The sequence below is a fragment of the Martes martes genome (assembly GCF_963455335.1).
Source record: "Martes martes genome assembly, chromosome: 5".
In the NCBI taxonomy this organism is placed as follows: Eukaryota; Metazoa; Chordata; class Mammalia; order Carnivora; family Mustelidae; genus Martes; species Martes martes.
The window spans coordinates 93,901,781-93,911,065 of record NC_137892.1 but is presented as its reverse complement, the minus strand read 5'-3'; positions in this window follow the sequence as shown (position 1 = coordinate 93,911,065).

Sequence of the window (9,285 nt, the reverse complement as noted above, 5' to 3'; positions counted from 1 at the left end):
AGACCACCCGTTCCCTTGCTTTTGGCAGCCATTGATAGACCCCTGGTCTCTCCCCCTCATTCCTTGAAGATTTTATCTCCTGGCCCACAGTCCCCCTCTCCAGTGGGCACTTCTGCCTTAGTTTTTAATGTTCACATTTATGTAGATGAACAGGCTCCTCAGCCCCTTGGCCTCCTCTTCACAACCTTGGCTTCTTCACAACCTCAGCCTCTAGCTCCCAAAGCCAGACTTCCAACGAGTTGTTATCTGTCAGTGCCGTCCCTTCATTGATTGGTGTCCTGTGTCCCCTCTCAGTAAACACTGCCTCTCTCTCCAGCTCATTCCTTCTAGTGCCCCAACTCCAATTGCTCTTCATGGAGCCTACTGATCTGAACAGCTGTTCATGGTCTCTCGCCCCCTCAGGTCCCATCCCTCCTTACCCAGCTCAGAGTCCATGGTCCAATGTTATCACCTCTCCCTCACCCCTCACTGCAGAACCTGGCAAAACCATAGCCCTGGTTCGACTCAGCCCTCTACCCACCCTCTACACCTGCATCCACCTGAGACTAAAGAAAAACCCACAATATGGGCTTCCCAGTCTCACTTTGAATTAATGAGCCCGAGCCTCACTCAGTGGGACCTACAGGCTGCCCAGCAGTCATACTATACCCCCAAGGGCACTTACACCCTCTCTCCCAACCGACTGCCTCACACCCCTTCTTCCATCTCACTCTCAGCTGACAACCTGTTCCTAGTTTGCTAAGAAAACAGAAGCCCTCACCAGAGAAGTTCCATGGGCTCCACCACTATTTCCCCCACATACTTGCATCTGTGCTCAACTCTGGCTTTCTTCTTGTTAATATGGGTGAACTGTCCATGCTCCTATTTAAGACAGGCCCCTTTTTTATACACCAGATGCCATCCATACCTGTCTACTCAAGGACTTCACTCCAACATTTATCCTCTTTCTCACCTACATCATCAAAATTCCCCTCTCTCCAGGATTATCCCCATCAGCACATAAAAATACTGTGGGTTTTCCATCTTACAGAGAACCTCCTCTTAGCCTTATATGCCCCTTAAACTGTCACCCAATTTCTCTGCTCCTCTTTACAGCCCAACTCCTAGAAGGAATTGTCTCTTCTTCTTGCCTCCAGTCCTCTCCCTGCTTCCTTTCTCCCACCACTAGAGCAAGACTGCATTTGTCAAGGACTCTCCGTGTTCTCAAAGATCAGACTACACCTTCCTTGCTTCTCAATAACATGTAAGAGTTCATCTATCCGTGCTCAGCACCGGGATCATCACAACCCTCTCCTGGTCTCCCTCCTACCTCTTTGGTTGCTCCTTCTCTGTCTCCTTTGCTAGCATCTACCTCCAAGTCTCCCCCTTTGGACCTCTTTTAATCTCTTAACTTCTCTCACTCCCTTGATAATCTCCAGTGTCCTGGTTTTAAATAACATTGCGTTGCTGACAACTTACAAATTTATATCCCTATCCTAAGCCTTTTTCTGAATTCCAATCTATATTGTCTCCATGCAGATTCTTGAAGTGAATCATGACTGCCTCCCCTCCCCCCACCAGTCAAGTTCAAGCTCACCAGCTCTACCCCCATCCATAGCTGGCCCACTTCTCTTAGAGACTTTGGGTTTTGAACCTAAATCTAGAGGATGAAAGATTTAAGACTTTCCCTCTGCACAGGCCTGTGGAGTTGGAGTGGGAGCCGGTGGCTCTGTGCACATTGCAGGCTGCTTCCCTTGTCTGCTTTAGGCTGGCTGAGCAGCTCAGTGTGGAGAACTCCTGGCTAGCTCAAGGTGGCCACTGGGAGTGCATCTCTTGGGCATACAGGTACCTGCCCCTACCCCACCGACACCTGCACGCTCTGCCTGCCCTGTGTCTCCTTCCTGCCCTCCTCCCCAGGTACAAGGACACAGTGACCTTCCCGGAAGGCCCAATCCTGAGGACATTTCCCATTCATCTGTGGCCTCCATGCAAGCTGGGATTATGTCTCCACTGGCCTTCATAGCTCCCTGAGACTCCTTGGGGACCAGGCCAGTTGGGGCCGACTGGCCCTTCTGGCTCCCTTCCCACTTTCTTGGGGCTTATTCCCCCAGAGCCATACCTGACCTGGGAACCCACCTGGGCTTTCAAAGTAGATTACATCCCTTGAGCCCAATACCCAGAAATGGGAGGCCAAGAGTGTGGTTCACTGAAGCAGGAGGTGCCTGTCTTCCAAGAAGCCTCCTGAGTAGGCTTCTCAGCAGCAGCTGGGATGAAGGGCAGTTTTCCCCTCCCCACACCACTCAAGGCTGCAATTTTGCAAACCAGGAATTAAAGGCTGGAATACTCAACGCCCTGTGGTCTCCCAAAGTGGGAGGACCCTAAAGGAGGATCAGCTTCCCTTAGAAGCCAGGCACATTGGCAAGAAGTACTGGATAAACAAGCAATCTTGGGGCAATGCTAATCTGCTTTTTCCTCTTCTTCACAGTGTCTGGGTCTAAATTGAATTATTAATCCAGTCCTGTGTGCCCGTGTCACTTTTCCAGACAACCAGTTTATTCTTGACTCGCCCACTATCAATTTCAACATGCAATTTGCAATGAAATTTGACTGATCAGCACTACCATAATTAGTTGCAAATGTCTGTGCTTGTATTTGTTTGGTGTAGGGGCTTTTTCATTAAAGTGACGGAGGCCAGTAAACGCCATGACTTTGCTCTGGGACATAGGACAAGCAGCAGTTGTGTTTTGGGCCAGGGAGAGGCTGGCTCGTTGGAGAGGGTGGGGACTTGGAGCTGCAGGACCAGGAGCCATGTTTTTGCCTTAACACTTTTGTGTGCACACAGAGTACTCTCAGCTGGGCAGATGATAACATGTGCAATCCACAAGGAAGAAGGGAACTGGAGTTCCCTCACTCAGCCTCTCCCTTAAATCTCCAGAAATCTACTTGCACGCCTCCAGTAATAGGGGACTTGCTCACTGGTGAGGCAGCACTACTTGTGAGAAAGTTCTCCCTTGCCTGGGCTCCCACCTGCCAGTTATAGGATTGTTCCCCTGGCCCAAGGTTCTGCTCTTGACTCAGCAACTGTCATAACTGCATGAACTTGTTCCAGCCTCTAAGCCTTAATTTATCCACCTGAAAAAGGGGAATTACCTGGTGGTTTTGTCTCCAGGATTATGACAATCAGAGTTTCTAGCTGCAAGCAACAGAAATCGACTCTTAAGCAGATTGACTTAATTGACTTAAGCTAAATTGATTTAAGCAGAAAAATAATAATTTGAGCAGCTCAGAGAATCTCTGGACAGAGCAGAAAGGCAGCAGCTCTGACGACACAGCTGTGAACAGGGCCCCAGATCATCCTGCAAACTGGCTTCATCAGGACCTCCCTGCCCTCCCTGTCACCACCACCACCATGTGCCATGCTCTGCAGGCAGGGCTGGTGCCTCACGCCCATGCTTTGTGCTATCCCCATCTCCACCCACCTAGCGACACTGACATGCTGCACCCATAGTAACCACTGAGGAGAACACTCTGTGATCCCTGCTTCTTTGGGCCACTAGCTCCTGTGTCAGTCTGGGGCCTGTGTGTCTGATTGTCAGAGCCTCGGTCATGGGCCATTGCCCAGCCAAGGGTGGGGGAGGGGGCTGGGAAATAGATGCACATGGTACTTTCAGCCTTTGTAGTGGGAAGTAGGCTCTGCCTCAGAATGAGGGGAATTCCCCATCACAGGAAGAGGGTTCAGATCCTGGGTTGCCAAAAAGAAGAACAAAGAATCAAATAAGACTGTAGGTGTTAAAAGAGGTTTGAAAGGGTATCAAGCTCAACACACCAGCCAAAGATGAGTATTCATTCTATTAATATCTCTGCAGATACAGAGGAGAGAAAGTTGTGATGCCTGCCCTCAAGGCACAGGACAATCAGGGAGCAAGCAGGCACGGGCCAGATGACTCCTTTTCTAGTCAGGGGAGTTCCCTATTGAGAACTGTTATGGTTTCCCTGCTTAGTAACCATCCCTTCTCTTCTGGGAATAGCACCCAAGTTTTCATCCGAGGAATGGCTCCTCTTATAATTTTGCAGCTCAGAGGCTTCAGGTGCAGTAATGCCCAGGCTTGAGAGTCTCATGTCAGCCAGGCCTGGACAGTCAGAGTCCAGAGCACATTATGCATTGTGCAAACTTATGCAATGGTGGGTTTAGGGATGGGCGTGTAATGTAAGTCAAGTCTGATCAGAGCCAATACTAAGTATTTGAGTATCCTAGAAAAAGATGTTGTCCTTTCCTTTGGACTTGGAGGTGTGAGGGTGTCAGCCTGGAGCACTGACAGCTGTCTTGTCACCACAGTGTAAGAACAGGCCCAATCCATGGGGCGCCTGGGTGGCTCAGTGGGTTAAAGCCTCTGCCTTTGGCTGGGGTCATGGTCCCAGGGTCCCGGGGTCCTGGGATCGAGCCACTCATTGGGCTCTCTGCTTGGCAGGGAGCCTGCTTCCTGCCCCCCTCTGCCTGTCTCTCTGCCTACTTGTGATCTCTGTCTGTCAAATAAATAAATAAAATCTTAAAAAAAAAAAAAAAAAGAACAGGCCCAATCCTTAGCAAAGCAGAAATGAAAAATGGCCTGGTCCTGATGACATAGTTGAGCCCCTGGATCAAGTTGTGCCTGAAGCCCCTGAACTTTTTCCATTATGTAAACCAACCAAACAAACCAATACATAGTTTTCTTTTGCTTAAGTCACTTTGGGTAAGTTTCATATCACTTGAAGCTAAAAGAATTCTAATTGACTCTCCCTCATACACCCTACCAAAGCATCAACCTAGAACCAACTGCTTGGGAATGTCCACAGTGAAATCATCAGAGGGTCTTCTCTCTGGGACAGTTATTCATTGCCCCATGGTAAGGCAAGTCCCCCACAGTCATCCCATTTTATAGATGGGAACATGGAGAGACAACAGAGCGATAGCCTGGGGTACTCAGCATGGACCTAAAGGCCAGGTCTCTGGATGAGGGGACCCCCAAGCTCTCCACATCTCAGCAGTAAGTCCACAGAAGCCAGGCTGGGGATGTATGGCCTAAAACATCCTGATCATGTGGCTGATGGAATGGTTGGTAGGATATTGAGTCAAGCACACACATTGTCTATGTAGAGCTGAAGAACCTAGCCTAGGCCTGTGACAGAATTCTTCCTGGCAGCAAGGTAATAATTAAACTGGCCCAGGTCTTCTCTGAGACATCTCAAGGGCTCTCTCTCACACACACCCCCACAACCTGCCCTCCCCAAGAGGGCCGTGAGTATTGGTGAAACTTCATCACTTTCCACAATGAGCAGTAAGCTAACCATGGTATTTGCTCTCAGTGACCAGCCCCTCAAAGTGATGGAAAGCATCACTAAAACTTTAAGGAAATCACCCGCCTTCCCAAGTAAGATACCAGCAGGGGTTTTTTATAGAGATGTGGTCAGCTCTGTCCATTCTAGGGTTTTAAGATCGGGGCCGGGGAGAGCAACATGAGGGCAGAATCCACCTGTGAGAAACCCTGCTTGTAGGTCTTGCCGATGGCAAGGAATCAGGGTCCCATGAACTAGAAGCTGCTCAGAAAGGAATCAGATGGGGCCCTTTCCTCGCAGGCTCTGGGAACAGCCTGCCAGAGCTCCAGCAGACTAGAGCTGCTCCATCAGTTACACAGGTGGATGGGTCCTGGTGCAAGCAAAGAGATCTGCTGAGGTACACAGGGCCTCTGCTGTATTTACGGCACTGTGGACAATCTTGGGCTGCCCGATCCCACATGGAGCTGCACTCTTCTTGCCCATGGTCAGGAAAGCAGGTTTCATAAGATGGTCCCAGCTTCGAATATGCTATCCAGTTGTCAGATCCCATGTTCTGATTCGGGGTCCTGAAACGTTAGGCCCCACTTATGTCTCAGCAGGACTCTCTGGCCTCTAGGCCAAGGATCTAGTACTGCAGGTCCCAGTGCCCCGCATAAACCCAGGCTCAGCACAATTGTAGCAGGCTGGGGGGTAGGGCCTGTGGGCCTATACGCATCATTTCTGAACCATTTTTGGAATTGGGCTGGCAAGTATTTGCAGCCTGAGAAATGTTGAGACATTACCTTTCACCAGTGACATAAGTAGTTCTAGAAACATTCATCTGCAGTTTCAGCCTGAGCTTTGAAAAAATCACATGAAAACTGTTAGTAAAAAGTATATTTTCAAGCTAAACATAGGCATGTCTGAAAGCCCAATAATTCCACTCCGAAGAACACACACCAGCAGAAAGGATACATACATGTCCCAAAAGACATGCACTATTTGTAATAGCCAAGGTTGGAAACAACCCAAATTTCCATTAGCAATGGTATCAATAAATCAGTGGTGGTATATTCATAAAACAGAGAATGGCAAAGAAACTGAGCAAACTATTTCATAGCCAGTAATATGGGCAAATCTCACTGCACAAGAGAAACCAGACAGAAAAATGTATGTACTCTCTGATCCCATTTACATAGTTTTCAAAAACAGGCAAAACTAATCTGTGATGACAGAGGCTTCCATAGTGGTTATCCCTGGGGGCAGTCACTTACAGAGGGCACCAGGGGGCTTTGGGGGTTGGCAATGCTCTGTTTTTGGTCACACAGGTGATAGTTACATAGGTTTGTTCACGGGAGCTGTACACTTCTGAGCTGTGCACTTTTCTCCATGTATTTTAGACTTCATTTATAGCGTTTGTTTAAAAAGATAAGTAACCCCTCAGACCCAATCTACCCCAAGCAGAAATTTCAGAAAACCTGGAAATTGAGCATCTCTTTCTGCAGTACCCTCCACTGATCCTTAGATATTTGGGTTCTCAGATATCTAAACTTCGAGGATATGGGCAAAGAGGAGGGGTGCCTAGTGGGACAACTGTTCCCGGGAGGGAGTAGAGGGGCTTCGAGGGCACACAGGCCTCCAGAGGACTTGCCCTAGCCTTGTATGAACAGACCAGACAAACCACTGCGGGTGCTGAGCTGGGGCTCCTGAAGGTCCACACTGAGGTCAGTCCCCACAAGCCTTCTAAGAGCCCATGCTACTCAAATAAACTGTGTCCCCAGGCCTCTGAAAGAAGAAAGGGAGCACATCTTGTAGGGCTGAGGTAGGGAAGGGGCAGAGGGGCCAAGTTAGGGCCCACTTTAGACTTGGCATTGAGTCCAACTTTACTAGAGTCTTTCCACATTGTTCAAACTCTCCAAGACCGTCAGCTGCCCACTGCCTCAGCTCAGCAGCACATAGTACATGACCTGGCACTTGTGAGGTTTCTAGTGTGTTTATCCCTACCCTGCCTGCCTCCAGAACAGGGGTCTGCAGACTGCATGAAGGGCCAAGTAGTAAACACTTGAGACTTCGCAGTCAATGGGTCTATACAGTCTCTGTCACAGCTCCCCAACTCTGCCTTGTGATGTGAAAGCAGCCAGAGGTGACATGTAAGTAAGTGAACAGGCAGGGCTGTGCTCCTTGGTTTATGAATGCTGAAATTCGAATTTCCTGTAATTTCCACATGTCATGGAATATTATTCTTCTTTAATTTTGTTTTCAACCATTAAAAAACGTAAAAACTGTTCTTAGCTCATGGGCTTTACAAAAATAGGTACAGAGCCAGAATAGGCCCTCAGGCCATAGTTTGCCAATTCCCTATTCTAGAATGTGCTGTCCCTGGGCCCATACTCCCAGAGTCAGTGAGGTGATAAGTCATGTCCTACTGAAATATGGGTGGTAATAGAGTGACCAACTGTTCTGGTTTGCCCAGGGCTGAAGGGTTTCCTGGGATGGGGTTTTTGGGTGCTAACACCAGGACGGATTCAAGGAAAACAGAACAGTTGGTCACCCTAGGTGGTAATCATTAACCCAAAGAGGAGACAGGCTTCAGGAGGCACCAGTCAGGGTTCTAGCATGGCCCCCTATGGCCTGTCCCCACGCACTGCCTAGTCCCTGTGGTTTGTGGTGGAGACTTGACCCGCTCTGCCTGGCCCAAGGCAGGGAGATGCCCCCCTCCTCCAAGCAAGAAAACCTCTGTGGTCTGGGCGCTCTCAAAAGGCAGGAAGTTGAATCATCGGCTCCGGTAACGTCTCCGTCAGCCTGTGGGTCTGCCCGGGGAGCTCAGGGCTCTAGGCCCAGGGGGCTGGCTCTACACTTTGTTTGCAGCTTTCTCTGAATAGGAAAGCTCCGGAGTGAGGTTTCCAGTGAAGCTTCTGGAGAAATGAGAGCTGTTGAGTCAGGCAGTGAGAAGATCTAGATGGCAGGTCCACTGGGGCTCTTGGCCAACTCTGGCCTAAGCTTGCTGTGTGGCCTTCAGTGACTCCCTCCTTCTACCACAGAAATACTGATTCTTGAAATCCCCTTGAATGGTGACTTAAGTGAGCGAATTCTGGGTCTGTGGACGGCTCATTCTAGGCTCTACAGCCAGAATGCTCAGACACACATCCCTGTCTCCCACTTACCTGAGAGGATGACCTGACCAGCCACCCCCATTTAGACTGCTGAAGCCTTAGGAAGGTGACAATTCTGAATTCAGGGGTCTAGAGGAGAGGGGCAAAAGAGGAAAAGCAGGTTAAAGATGGATACCCACAGATAATGATGATAATCATACCACTTGTTTATTAAGCACTCTCTATGTGCCAGCCCTTGGACAATCTGTTTGATCCTCACAGTGACTCTTCAGGATAAGGGCTGTCATTATTTCTGCTTCATAAGTGAGGCCAGTGAAGCTCAGAGAGGTTAAGTATCTTTCTCACAGTCAAACAGCTACCAAGTGGTGGGGCAGCCATTAACCACAGTTTTAGGCTGTACCTTTGAGTTTCTGGGGCTCAGGAAGCCTCATGGGGAATGGGGGAGGGATGAGCTTCCCAGAGAAGTCAAGGGTCCAGGGAGGGAGAAAGTGTTCTTCCTGCTGCTGCACAAAGACCCCAAGATTGGGGAGAAGTCTGGTGGTTGCTGACCTTAGGGACTGTACCCCTGGAGGAAGCAGGTCATGCTCCCGCAGATTCCCCAGTTGGTCTCTGAGAGGTGAAGAAGTAGGACACACAGGAGGATTTTACTGCAGAGAAGGAGCTGAGCATTTACTTTCTGAGCAAAGGCAGCAGGCTCGGCTCCCTAGGTGCCCCCTGGGGGTCTCTGTATGCTGTTCCTCGCCGTGGCATGGCTGCTACACTCAGGGTTCAGAGTCAGGGTTCAGAGCATGGGCTGCAAGACCCATGCCACACACTGCTTGGTCTCCCACTTCCTCTATGAGACAGGGGACTAAGAGAATTTGGCAGGTCTAACCATGCTTAGCAGAGGAGCAAGCCCAAG